This window comes from Cricetulus griseus, chromosome 2, assembly GCF_003668045.3.
Source record: "Cricetulus griseus strain 17A/GY chromosome 2, alternate assembly CriGri-PICRH-1.0, whole genome shotgun sequence".
In the NCBI taxonomy this organism is placed as follows: Eukaryota; Metazoa; Chordata; class Mammalia; order Rodentia; family Cricetidae; genus Cricetulus; species Cricetulus griseus.
The window spans coordinates 211,921,618-211,936,865 of NC_048595.1; the positions used below are offsets into that span (position 1 = coordinate 211,921,618).

The following is a 15,248-nucleotide window of genomic DNA, read 5'->3' on the forward strand; positions in this document are numbered from 1 at the left end:
GCCTCTGCCCTTACCCAACACCCACCCAAACCATTACTCACCCCGACCACCCCCGGCCTGCGCCCGCTTGCTTGGGGTAGACACGCACAGACAAGAAGGAGCTCCCTGAATCTGGAAACACCCCACTCTTCCATCTCTTTCCGCCAACCGATCTACAACGAGTGAGGCGACTACCAGGAGAGGCAAGACCAGCCAGAGTTGTAACATTGAATTCCTGGCCCCCACAGACCACTGGGTCACAAGAGGAGATAGAGAGACCCCACCTGCACCCACTAAAAGAAGATATGGGGAGAAGACAGAATAAGATTTCACTCAACAACAGAAAGACCAATATGACACCACCAGAATCTAGGGACTCCACTCCAGCAAGATATGAAAAGCCCAACACAGAGCATGAAGATGAGATGGACCTCAAAATTATCTCAGCATGATGATAGAGACCTTTAAAGAGGAAACAAGAAAATCCCTTAAAGAAATAGAAGAAAAAGCAAACAAAAAATTACATGAAATAGAGGAAAAGACAAATCAAAAAATTCAAGAAATAAACAAATCTCTTAAAGAATCTAAAGAAACCCAAGAAAAAACATCCAAACAAGTGAAGGAAGTTCATGAAACAGTTCAAAGCATGAAAGCTGAAATAGACACAATAAAGAAAATACAGAATGAGGCGATGCTGGAAATGGAAAGGCTGGATAAACGATCAGGAACTAAAGATGTGAGCATAACCAATAGAATTCATGAGATGGAAGAGAGAATCTCAGCTATTGAAGACTCGCTAGAGGATATACATTCATCAACCAAAGAAAACCTCAAGTCCAACAAATCCCTAACACAAAATATCCAGGAAATATGGGACACCGTGAAAAGACCAAACCTAAGAATAATAGGTATAGAAGAAGGTGAAGAAACACTGCTCAAAGGTACAGAAAACATATACAACAAAATCACTGAAGAAAACTTCCCCAACCTACCGAAGGATATGCCTATGAAAGTACAAGAATCTTACAGGACACCAAACACACAGGACCACAAAAAGAAGTCCCCCCAACACATAATAATCAAAACACCAAATCTACAGAATAAAGAGAATATATTAAGAGCAGTAAAGGAAAAAGGCCAAGTAACATATAAAGGCAAACCAATCAGAATCACACCCGACTTTTCAATGGAAACTCTGAAAACCAGAAGTTCTTGGATAGATACCCTACAAGCACTAAGGGAGCATGGATGTCAACCCAGACTACTGGACCCAGCAAAACTTTCAATCACTATAGAATTGAGAAAACAAGATATTCCATGACAAAAATAGATTTAAACAATACATATCCACAAATCTAGCACTACAGAAAGTTCTGGAAGGAAAATTCCAACCGAACAAACATAACTACACTCACAAAAACACTGGCAATAGATAATCTAATTTTATGAAACGCAAAAAGAAACAGGGGGGCGAAATCCACACCCAATGACACCACCAACAATAAATCCAAAACAAAGAAGAACCAATTAACAATGGACATTATTATCCCTAAATGTCAATGGTCTTAACTTACCCATAAAAAGATATAGGCTAACAGAATGGATACGAAGACAGAATCCATCCTTCTGCTGTTTACAAGAAACACACCTCAATTTCAAAGACAGGCGATATCTCAGAGTAAAAGGATGGGAAAAGATTTTCCAATCAAATGGGCTCAAGAAACAAGCTGGGGTAGCAATCCTAATATCTAACAAATTAGACTTTAAACTAAAAGCAATCAAAAGAGGGGAAGAAGGGCATTTCATACTCATCACAGGAAAAGTCCATCAAGATGAAGTCTCAATCCTGAACATCTATGCCCCAAATACGAAAGCACCCACATTTGTAAAAGAAACATTACTAAAGCTCAAATCACACATAAAACCACACACACTTATAGTAGGAGACTTCAACATCCCCCTTACACCACTAGACAGGACCACCAGACAGAAACTTAACAAAGAAACAAAGGATCTGACAGAAGTTATGACCCAACTGGGTTTAACAGATATCTAAAGAACATTCCATCCAAACACAAAAGAATATACCTTGTTCTCAGCGCCACATGGAACCTTCTCAAAAATTGACCACATAGTTGGCAGCAAAGCAAACCTCCACAGCTACAAAAGAATTGAAATAACCCCCTGTATCTTATCAGACCACCATGCATTAAAGCTAGAATTCAACAGCAATACGAATTGCAGAAAACCTACATTCGAGTGGAAAATGAGTAACACCCAATTGCACTATTCCTGGGTAGAGGAAGAAATAAAAAAAGAAATTAAAGACTTCCTAGAATTTAATGAGAATGTAGACACAACATACCCAAACTTATGGGACACTCTGAAAGAAGTGCTAAGAGGGAAGTTCATAGCACTAAGTGCCCACATGAAGAAATTGGAGGAAAGTCACATTAGAGAATTGGCAGAACAACTGAAAGCTTTAGAGCAAAAAGAAGCAAACACACCAAGGAGGAGTAGACGCCAGGAAATAATCAAACTGAGAGCTGAAATCAACAAAGTAGAAACTAGGAAAACAGTACAAAGAGTCAATGAAACAAAGAGTTGGTTCTTTGAGAAGATCAATAAGATAGACAAACCTCTAGCCAAACTAACCAAAAGGCAGAGAGAGAGCATGCTAATTAACAAAATCAGAAATGAAAAGGGGGATATAACAACGGACACTGAGGAAATCCAGAGAATCTTCAGGTCATACTTTGAAAACCTGTACTCCACAAAATTGGAAAATCTAAAGGAAATGGACAGCTTTCTGGATAAATATCACTTACCAAAATTAAATCAAGATCAGATAAACAGTTTAAATCAAACTATAACCCCGAATGAAATAGAAGCAGTCATGAAAAGCCTCCCAACCAAAAAAAGCCCAGGGCCAGATGGCTTCACTGCAGAATTCTACCAGAAATTCAAACAAGAGCTAATTCCAGTACTCCTCAAACTGTTCTGCACAATAGAAGCAGATGGGATATTGCCAAACTCTTTCTACAAAGCTACAATCACTTTGATACCCAAGCCACACAAAGATATGACTAAGAAAGAGAACTACAGACCGATATCCCTCATGAACATCCATGCTAAAATACTCAATAAAATATTGGCGAACCGAATCCAAGAACATATCAGAAAAACCATCCACCATGATCAAGTAAGCGTCATCCCAGGGATGCAAGGATGGTTCAACATACGAAAATCCATCGATGTAATCCACCATATAAACAAACTGAAAAAGAAAAACCACATGATCATCTCACTAGATGCTGAAAAAGCCTTTGACAAAATCCAACATCCCTTCATGATAAAGATCTTGGAGAGAACAGGAATAACAGGAACATATGTAAACATGATAAACGCAATATACACCAAACCAATAGCCAACTTCAAACTAAGTGGAGAGAAACTCAAAGCATTTCCTCTAAAATCAGGAACAAGACAAGGCTGTCCACTCTCTCCATATCTCTTCAATATTGTACTTGAAGTTCTGGCTATAGCAATAAGACAAGAAAAGGGGATCAAAGGATACAAATTGGAAAGGAAGAAGTCAAACTTTCACTATTTGCAGACGACATGATAGTCTACATTAGTGACCCGAAAAACTCTTCCAGGAAACTGCTACGGCTGATAAACACCTTCAGCAAGGTAGCAGGATACAAAATTAACTCAAAAAAATCAGTAGCCCTACTATATACAAATAATAAATCCAATGAGAAAGAAATCAGGGAAACATCACCTTTCACAATATCTACAAGCAACATAAAATATCTGGGGGTAACACTAACCAAAAAAGTGAAAGACCTGTACAAGAAGAACTTTGAGACTTTAAAGAGAGAAATTAAAGAAGATACCAGAAAATGGAAAGATCTCCCATGCTCTTGGATAGGTAGAATTAACATAGTAAAAATGGCAATCCTACAAAAAGCAATCTACAGATTCAATTCAATCCCCATCAAAATCCCAACACAGTTTTTCACAGACATTGGAAAAATAAAAAACCCAGGATAGCCAAAACAACTCTTTACAATAAAGGATCTTCTGGAGGCATCACCATCCCTGACTTCAAGCTCTACTATAGAGCCATAGTTCTGAAAACAGCTTGGTATTGGCACAAAAATAGACAGATAGACCAATGGAATCGAATTGAAAACCCCGATATTGACCCACATACCTACAAATACCTTATTTTTGACAAAGGTGCTAAATCTATACAATGGAAAAAGGATAGCATCTTCAACAAATGGTGCTGGTACAATTGGATTCGGACATGCAGAAAATTGCAGATAGATCCATACCTGTCACCATGCACAAAACTTAAGTGCAAATGGATCAAAGATCTCTCCATAAATCCAGCCACACTGAATCTTCTAGAAGAGAAAGTGGGAATTATCCTTGAATAAATTGGCACAGGAGACCGCTTCCTGAGCATTACGCCAGTAGCACAGACATTGAGGTCTGTAATTAATAAATGGGACCTCCTGAAACTGAGAAGCTTCTGCAAGGCAAAGGAAACAGTCAGTAGGACAAAATGACCACCCACAGAATGGGAAAAGATCTTCACCAATCCCACATCTGACAGAGGACTGATTTCTAAAATATATAAAGAGCTCAAGAAGCTAGCCACCAAAAATACCAAACAATGAAATTAAAAAGTGGGGTGCAGAACTAGAGAATTCTCAACAGAGGAATCTGAAATGGCTGAAAGACACTTAAGAAAGTGCTCAAAATCCTTGGCCATCAGAGAAATGCAACTCAAAACAACTCTGAGATACCACCTCACACCTGTCAGAATGGCTAAAATCAAAGATATCAATGACAATCTATGCTGGAGAGGATGTGGAGAAAAAGGAACACTCCTACATTGCTGGTGGGATTGTGAACTTGTTAAGACCACTTTGGAAATCAGTATGGTGGTTGCTCAGAAAAATGGGAATCAGTCTACCTCAAGATCCAGCCATTCCTCTCTTGGGTATATACCCAAATACTGCATGTCCATACAACAAGGACATATGTTCAACCATGCTTCATAGCAGCATTGTTTGTAATAGCCAGAACCTGGAAGCAACCTAGATGCCCCTCAACTGAAGAATGGATTGAGAAAATGTGGTACATTTATACAATGAGTACTACTCAGCAGAAAAAAGCAGTGGCCCACGTAGGGCAACTCGACTGCTCTGTGTGCAGAATCGACATCAAAAATGTATACCCAACAAACCAAACTAAAAAAAATAGAAAACAATTATTTTAAGCTAAAGTGAGAAATGTACACAGCAGAGAGACTGTGGAAAGAAAAGTGAAGCTATAATTATTAAAACACAAAGTGCCAATGGGAACACAAACATCATCAAAAATAACATAATGACCACAATTACACACATTTCAATATAACTTTAAATACCAATGACCTCAATTCTCCACTCAAAAGACACAGACTGATGGTGAGAAAAAAAAAGCTAGAACAGAAATCAATAAAATAGAAAAAGACAAGAAATCAATACACACACTCGCAAATCAACAAATGTAAGGACTAGTTTTGTGAGATGGTATACAAGACTGACAGGCCCTTGGCCCAACCAGGCAAAAGAGAGAATCCAAAATTAATAATAATAATAATAATAATAATAATAATAATAATAATAATAAGAAGAAGAAGAAGAAGAAGAAGAAGAAGTAAACAAGGAAAAATTAGAAATTTTTTAGACACCAAAGAAATTCGGAATATTACACACAGGAATGTTTTAAAACCTGTACTGCATTAAGTTATTGACTTGGGGTTTTACTGCTGTGAAGAGACACCATGATCATGGCAACCCATTCCTTCAAACAAAAGCAGGGTCAGGGATATCACAGAATTACCCCAGTCCCTAGTACCAACTTCTATCTTAATTGGGGTTTCCATTGCTGTGAAGAGACACCATGACCACAGAAACTTTTATATAGGAAAAAATTTAACTGGGGCTGACTTACTGTAGTGATATTTATGATTTATTAAAGCTTGACTGAAGATTCAGAAAAGCAAAGTCCACCACAAGCCACAGAAGCCAGGTACACACCTTTAATCCCAGCATCCAGAAGCTAGGAGGTGGTGGTACACACCTTTAATCCTAGGACTCAGGATTAAGAGATACACTGATCTCTGTGAGTCCAAAACCACCCAGATCTACACTAGAGTGAATCAGTCTAAAAGTGATTATAGCTCACATCTTTAATCCCAACATTAGTGAAGTATTTAAGACAGAAGAACGGTCTCAGAGAGGCATTCATCCTCCAGACACGCTGAGGAAAGGTGTGAAGATTGGTGAGGGTTCATGGAGACAGGAGCAGTCCATTCAGCCTGAGGTAGAGATAAGAAGCTAATGGCCAGCTGCTTTGCTTTTCTGATATTCAGCTTGAAGCTTGAAACCAAATATCAGTCTCTGGGTCTTTTATTATTTCGTGTTACAACTTACATTTCAGAGGTTTACGTCCATTATCATCAGGGTGGGAAGCATGAAACATGTACGCACACATGATCCTGGAGAGGTGGTTGAGAGTCCTACACCTGGATTCACAGGTAGCAGGAAGAGAAAGTGACACTGGGCCTGGCTTGAGCTTCTAAATGCTCAAGCCCACCCTCAGTGACACATTTCCTTCAACAAGGCAACATACTCCAAAAAGTCCACACCTCCTAATAGTGCCACTCTTAATGGACCTATGTGAGCCATTTTCATTCAAACCACCATATATACAAATCATAAACAAAATGGATGAATTTCTAGATTCAGAAAAACCACCAAAATACAAACCAGGAAGAACTCAACAAGCTAAACAGACCCATAACAAATGAGGACATTAAAATCATAATAAAAAGCACTCAGCAAAAACCCAAACCAACCAAACAAACAAACCCTCCAGGACCAAATGTATTCACAGCAGAATTCTACCAGACTTTCAGAGAAGATCCATAGTCAATACTATGTAAATTATTTAAAAAAGAAAAAAAGCATAATGAGCAGTCCCAAATTCCTTCTATAAAACCAGTATCATAGGCTGGAGAGATGGCTCAGAGGTTAAGAGCACTGGCTGCTCTTCCAGAGGTCCTGAGTTCAATTCCCAGCAACCACATGATGGCTCACAGCCATCCATAATGAGATCTGGCGCCCTCTTCTGGCCGGCAAGGGATACATGCAGACAGAACAATGTATATATAATAAATAAATGTTAAAAAAGCATCATTCTAATGCCAAAACCAGGTATAGACATAACAACATAAAAGTGTAAGTCGATATCCCTGATGAACACAAACTCAAAAATGTCCATTAAAATACTTGTAAACAGCACATAGAAATACATCAAAATGATATCCATCATGACCAAGTTGGCTTTATCCCTCAAATACAGGGATGGTTCAATATTTGCAAGTCAATAAATGTAATACAACACATAAATGGACTTAATGATAAAAATCAAATGATTATTTCAATAGATACAGAAATACCCTTTGACCAAATCCAGCATGCATTAATGATAAAAGTTCTAGAGAATGTGGAGGGAGCCAGAATATATCTCAAGATAATAAAAGCCGAATGAGAAAACAGCCAACAGGATCCTAAATAGTGAAAATCTTGAAGCAATCCCACTGAAGTCAGGAATAAGAGAAGGATGTCCACTATCCCTACTCCTTTGCAACACTGACTCAAAGCACTAGCTGGAGCAATAAGACAAAAGGAGAAAATTAAAGGGACACAATGGGGAAAAAAGAAGTCAAACTATCTCTATTAGCAGATGACATGATAATATATATTAGCGACCCTAAGAATTCTACAGAAAACTGAGAAACAATAAACAAATTCAACAACGTGACAAGATATGGAGTCAATTTGCACAAAATAATAGCTTTTCTATACAACCACAATATAGAGAAGTATTGTGGACACACTCTTATTTATAATAGCCTCAAAGGAAATAAAAAATGGAAGAGTAAGCCTAAGCAAGGAAGGTAGTAAAGGACCTCTATAATGAAAACTTAAAGCATCTGAAGAAATAAGTAGAGAAAGACACTAGAAAATAGAAAGACATCCAGGCTCCTGGATTGGTAAAATTAATATTGTGGCAATGAGCATTTTATTAAAAAATATTTATATATCCAATGAAATCCCAATCAAAATCCTCATCTCATTTTCACAAAAAAAACCCTAAAAAGCTACCCTAAAATTCATAAGAAACCACAAAAGACTCCAGATATTGAAAACAATCCTAAACAAAAAGAACAATGCTGATGGATTAGCATTCCAGATCTACACAGAGTTATACAAATAAAACTATTAAGTAATGTCACAAAGACAGACAAGTACACCATTGGAAAAAATAGAAGTTACAAATGAACACACATACTTCAGATATAAATTTGACAGCTAAAAAAATCCTAATCCTAAGCTAAAGAAAAGACAGCATCTTCAACAACTGGATAATGGGAAAACTGATATTCACATAAAGACAAAATAGATTAGACCAGTGCCTATCACCTTGCACAAAAATTAACTCCAAATGGGTCAAAGACCTAAATCTGAAACTCGAAACACCAAAACTTCTAGAAAAAAACATTAGGCAGAACTTTACCTGATATAAGTGTAAGAAAGGACTTCCTAAATGATTTCCCCAAGAATTAAGGCCAACAATTGACAAATGGGGGCCTTTGTGAAACTTAAAAGCTCCTGCAAAGCAAAAGAAACAAAGAAGAATCTTTGCCAGCTATACATATGACAGAGAAATAATATCTAGAACACAGGGGAAAAAAAAGTCATATAAACAAATGATCCATTTGAAAGACAGGCCTGGGACCTGAACTGAGTTTTCAAAATAAGAAAAAAATTTAAAAAGCTACAAAATACCACAAAAAATCAATCATCATCCCTAACAATTAGGAAAATGCAAATCAGAACAAGTTTGAGATTTCATCTTTAATCCCTGTCAGAATGGCAAGTATCAATGGAACAACTGACAGCAAATGCTGGAGGGGTTGCAGGGAAAAGGGGACCCTCATTCATTGTTGGTGGAGATACAAACTGGTACAGCCAGTACAGAAATCAGCATGGAAAATTCTCAAAGCTGAAAATAAAGCTGCCATGTGACATGACTATACGATTCCTTGGCATATGCCCAAAGCACTTGACATCATACTCCAGAGATACTTGCTCAACCATGTCCATTGCTGCCCTAGTCACAATAGCTAGGAAATGGAAATAACCTAAATGTCCTTCAACTGATGAATAGATAATGAAAATGTCAGTACACGTCCTGGAATAACTTCAGAAACTAGCAAAATTAAGGTACCATTGTCAGTTTAAGGTGGGGAGGGAGTAATAGAAAGGGGGATTGTAAGGAGCCGTTACAAGCTGGTAACTTTGTAACTTTCCAGCCCTTGGTCTCCGCCCCTCCCGTGATGTCATATGGTCCAATCAGCTGACGTCATATGGTCTGATGAGCTTCAGCCAGTCAGGGAGTGACAGTCGGAGGCGGCGGTTGCCAGCCTATAAAGGAGGGGTTTTTGGGTGTTCGGAGTCTCCGCTCTGTAAGCTTATGCTCTCACTCTCAAGACGCATTAAAGCTTTACTGCAGAAGGATCCTGAGGAGTGTGCCGCGTCGTTTTTGCTGGCGAGACGGTTAGCGCGGGACAGGGGATAGCAGTGTATAAATGATCTGATTAGGGAAACGGATATGGGAAACCACAGCCCTAAGATGGCACCTGGCTGGATGCCAGGTAGTCCGAGCTTAGCTGTAAATAAGCCTTATTTGGAAGTGCTTGAGGCATCTGGTGCGCTTCCTCCTTCTGTGGCCTATCCGGGATTGGCAGATGGCATGAGCTGATTGGGCACTGAGCATCTACTTAAGGGCTTGCGGGGGGCTGGGAGAGGAGAAGCTAATGTACAAAGTTCCTAAATAAAACTGCTTAAAGAAGAGTCATGGTCATGTTTCTCTTACTGGTCAAGATAGACTCGACAAACGGGAATGGGGGTTCCAGTCAGAAGAAATCATACCATTAACTGTTACAAAAAAAAAAAAAAAAACCAACCTTATAATATGTGTAAGTGTGTATAAATATACATGTATAGTTTAAAAGAAAATTTCTCATCTAGGCTGACAATGCTCCCTCTAAGAGCAAAGACTACCTAACAAAAACCTAACCTAGGCATGAGAGTCCTCCTTTAGAGTAGCAGGTCAGGGCTGTTCAAGAAACTCTCCCAAAATACAAGCTATTTCTATTGTCCTTGGTTGCCCCCCAGAGGTAAAAGTTTGATCCCTACTGCTGAAGACACCATGTACTTCAAACACAGGGTTTGGAGGCCTCTCAGCTGGAACTGACCTGAAAGCCTCCTACCTTTTCCATCTTTCATGGAACTAGAAAGTATCATGCACACTTCCAAAGGAGAGAAGCAAGCAACAACCTACCCAGCTATGATGCCTAGGAACCACATCAACAAGCAGAGTACTGTGCTAACCTTAAGAGGCAGTAGTGGCAAACATACTTTGATCATCACCAATAGCTCTTTAATTGAACTTAAGACCAACTTGAAAAGAAAGAAATCATGCCTGGCAAGCCCTACACAAAGAACTACAGGCAACTAAGGACTGCTGAGAGTGGGAGAAATAGTCTTCCCCAGGCAAGAGCACAACAACTGGTTATCCAATACCAAATGGTCAACCTTGAAATTATGCATAAAAATAACACTAAAAAGACTGAGCCATGAATTTTAAAGAGAACAAGGAAGGATATGTGGTAGGGTTTGAAGGGAGGAAGAGGAAGGGATAAATGGTGTAGCTGTATAATAATCTTAAAAGTGAAAGAAAAAAATAATTAGAAATCCTTATAGACCCCTAAACACACCACCTCACATTCAAGCAGAATGATATTTTATCACTGTGTATGCAATTCTGTGTTCAACCTCAGAGTTAGGCAGAGTTACTGTCCTTTTATTTCCAGTTCCTATTTTTGAGATTTTTACATAATTACATCATTTCCCCCCTTGGAGAAAGAACAGTTTCATGGTATACTTACCAAGACAAAGGAACACACAGTTTGCAAACAGCAACATGGTTAAAAGAAAAATTAATGGATTTCAAAATTAAAATATATTCTAGTGAAATAGTCTAATTTCCTCTTGGCAACTTTTAATACTGTGCAGATATTTAAAATGTACTATCTAAAGGAATACAGTACTTTAGAAATCACAGATAAAGCCATGTTTGCAAAGATTCTAAGAATTACAGATACATATCTCTTATGAATATAGATTCAAAAATCATCAGCAAGACACTAGCAAACAGAATTTAGGTATATAAAAAAGTAATTGTATGTCATGACCAGCTGGGACTTATTCAGGAATGTAGTCAGTTCAACAACTAAAACCTAGCTGATGTAATATACCACATATTAATAGAACCATAGACAAAAATTATATGATTATCTATAGTAGGTACATAAAAAGCATTTGAAAAAATCTAAAAGAATTTTATCATTAAAAAAACTTTCAATAAATAGAAAAAAGAACCAGATGATACCAAGATATCTTAATATGGGATGGGAAATGTCATGGGATCCAATCCCTAAATAAGAACTGCAGGCAACTAAGGAATACTAAGAGTTGGAGAAATAACCTTCTTTCTATCTAGCTAATAATCAATAAGAATGAGAAAGGCCAGAAAGTGTGAGAGAATCTTTGCCAGCTATGTATCTGACAGAGAGTTAATTTCCAGAATATACAGAGAACACAAAGAAATAGTCAAGAATACAAACAACCCAACTGAAATTTGGACAATGGATCTGAACACAGAATTCTCAAAAAGTTATTAATTTTAAGATGTCATTTTTTTTTAAATTACTAAGTAATACCCCATTGTGTAATGTACCACATTTTCTTTATCCATTCTTTGGTTGATGGGCAGGTTGCTTCCAGGTTCTGGCTATTACAAATAATGCTGCTATGAACATAGTTGAGCAAATGTCCTTGTGGTATGATTGTGCATCCTTTGGGTATATGACCAAGAGTGATACTGCCAGGTGTTCAGGTAGATTGATTCCCAATTTTCTAAGAAAATGCCATACAGATTTCCAAAGTGGCTGTACAAGTTCACACTCCCATCAGCAGTGGAAGAGTGGTCCCCTTACTTTATATCCTCTCCAGCATAAGCTGTCCTTAATGTTTTTGATCTTAACCATTCTGACTTGTGTAAGATGGTATCTCAACTATTTTCTTGGCAGCATTATTAGTTATAGTCAGAACCAGGAAACAACCTAGATGCCCCTCAACTCAAGAATAGATGAAGAAAATGTGGTACATTTACACAACAGAAGTTAGGTAAAAAGGGGGATCCTAAAAGGGACAAACATGGAGGGCCCCAGGAAGAAAAAGTAGTTAAGATCCTGGGTAAACTGGGAGGGGAGTAGAAGGGAGGGATAGGAGATGGGAACATGAGGGATCGAGAAGACCAAGTTGGGAACATGAGGGATCAAGAAGACCAAGTTGGGGGAAGGATGGAGTAGGAGAGCAATGAAAGAGATATCTTGATAGAGGGAGCCATTATGGGGTTAGGGAGAGACCAAATGCTTGAGAAATTCTCAGGAATCCACAAGTATGACCCCAGCCAAGACTCCTAGAAATAATGGAAAGGGTGTCTGAATGGGCCTTTCCCTTTAATCAGATTAGTGACTACCCTAATTGTCATCATGGAACCTACACCCAGTAATTGATGGAAGCAGATGCAGTGACTGACCCACATGCAAGCACTGTGCTGAGCTCCTGGAGTTCAGTTGAACAGAGGAGGGATCATATGAACAAGGAGGGGGATCAAGAGCATGTTTGTGAAAACCACAGAGACAGGTGACCTGAGCTAGTGGGAGATCATGGACTATGAACTGACAACTGGGGAACCTGCTTGGGACTGAACTAGACCCTCTGAATGTGGACGACAGTTTTGTGACTTGATCTGTTGGGGAGGGGGTCTGGCAGAGGCACCAGGACCTATTCCAGGTGCATGAACTGGCTTCTCTGCTCTACCTTGATACATGGGGGAGGGGCTTGGTCTTGCCTCAACTTAGTATGCCCGACTTTGTTGACTCCCCAAGGAAGGCCTTACCTGCTATGAGGAGTGGATGGGGGTGGGAAGGCAGGGAGGCTGTTATAATATGGCAAGAGGGGGACCTTAGTGGATCCCATGGCAGGTACAGGATAACATGTCAGGCAGACAGAGTTTAAGTGGGAGAGATAGACAGGAGAGAGGTGGGGGGGGGATGGAGTAAGGGAGAGGGAGTGAGAGGGATACAGAGATAGAGAGGGAAACAGGGAGAGGGAGAGAAGGAGGGAGAAGGAAAGGGAAAGGGAAAGAGGAGGGAGGAAAAGTCCTGTTTGCCCCTTCAAAGGAACAAAGGGAAAAAGAAAGAGGACGTGGGTGGAGTTTGTCTCTTAAAGGGCCAGGGTACATAAGCCTGCCATGGATGGGGGGGGCAGGTGTGTGTGTGGTGTGTGCTGTGCCAGATTCCCAAGGTTTGGGCCAGGTTTGACTGGAATATAAGGGGGGGGAATGAGTGGAGAAGTGAAGGGATAGAGGGAACTGGGGCTGGTAAGTAAAATGAAAAATAAATAATTTTTTAAATAAAAAAAGAAGTACTTAAAATGGCTAAGGACTATTAATTTCAAAGTATTCAACATCTTTAGTAATTAAATAAATGCAAATTAAAACTACTTTGAGATTTCATATTATCCCAGTCAGAGAGGCTAAGATCAACACATGCTGGTGAAATGTAGGGAAAGGAGGTCTCTCATTTACCCTTGGTAGGATTGCAAACTGATACAGCAATTACGGAAATCAGAGAATTCTCAAAATGCCAAAAGCAGATTTATAAAAGGACTTCACAACTTACTCCACAGATACTTGCTCAGCCATGTTTATTGTCACTTCATTCACAATAGCTAAGAATCAGAAACAACCTAAATATCCTGCAAATGATGATGACTGGATAAAGAAAATGTGGTACACATTCACAATAGTATTCAGGTATAAAAAAATAAAATCATGACATTCTCAGGTAAGTGGATAGAACTAGAAAATATTATACTGAGGTAAGGTAACCCAGACCCAAAAAGACAAATGTTGCATGTTCTCATTTGTGGACCTTGGATCTAAATCTTTAGATGGACTAAAGACAGAAACCAGGGAAATACAGAGATCATAGTGGTTGGAGAAATGGAGCTCTAGAAAGGAGAAGACTAGGACATAGGTGCTGTGTTGGAGGATAATAAAAAATGGGAGGGTCACTTTAACTGAGGAAGAGAGGAGGGCAATACAGGGGTGAGGAAAAAGGATATGTAATAATAAGGCTGTTTGAAAAAGACATAGGGAAACATTATTTTATGATTAATTATGAATTCACATCTACTATATGCACACATGCATTAGTTTAAATTAGTTTCCACCATTGGAGTGATAATGCTCCCCCAAGAGCCACAAACTATTTATCAAGATCCCTAGAGTCAAAATTGGAAATTTCCTTTTGAGTTATTGATCAGGGGCATACAAGAAACTCCCCCAAATAATATAGGCTATCGATATTCCACTTGGTTACCTTCCAGAACTTAATGCTGCAGACATCACACACTTACACCACTGTAGAAAGGTATCCCCAAAGATATAGTGTTACTTTATTATTGTAGATAACCAAAAGACATCTCATTGGACTTACGACCAGCTCAATGCTAGGAAATTCATACCTAGGATCATAAATCCAGCCAACTACCTATGGCTAGAAAGGAAGGTTATGTACCCTAGAGAAGATTCTGCTACTTCCACTTTCATAAATCAGTATAATTCCCTACTGCATTTTAAATATTTATCCTTACAAACACAGATAAAATATGTCTCTCATCATTAAGGAAGCTTCTTTTTATAGCAGATAAAAACTACTACAGAAAGCCACAACTAGTCAAATGGAGAGAACAACTTGCTGAGAGGTGTGCTCAACAGCAACTGATACTTCTACAACACAATCCCTACACGCAGGATTCAGGGAGGGAGCACCGCAGAAGAGGGAGGGGAAGACTGAGGGAGCCAGAAGAACAGGACATCTGCAGCAAGATTTGTCATCTAGATATAACAGTGAAATGTACCCATGAAATCTCCATAAAATGGCTGCCTAATAAGACGTAAACAATAACATCACCAGCTGTCATGCTAACAAGGATGGGGTA

At 38.9% G+C, this 15,248-nt stretch overlaps 1 protein-coding gene across 5 annotated transcripts in view; it reads right to left on the reverse strand.

The window, feature by feature from the left end:
• Positions 1–15,248, reverse strand: part of Kiaa1328 (KIAA1328 ortholog) — a 276,897-nt gene that overhangs the window by 229,176 nt on the left and 32,473 nt on the right. The window lies entirely within an intron of this gene.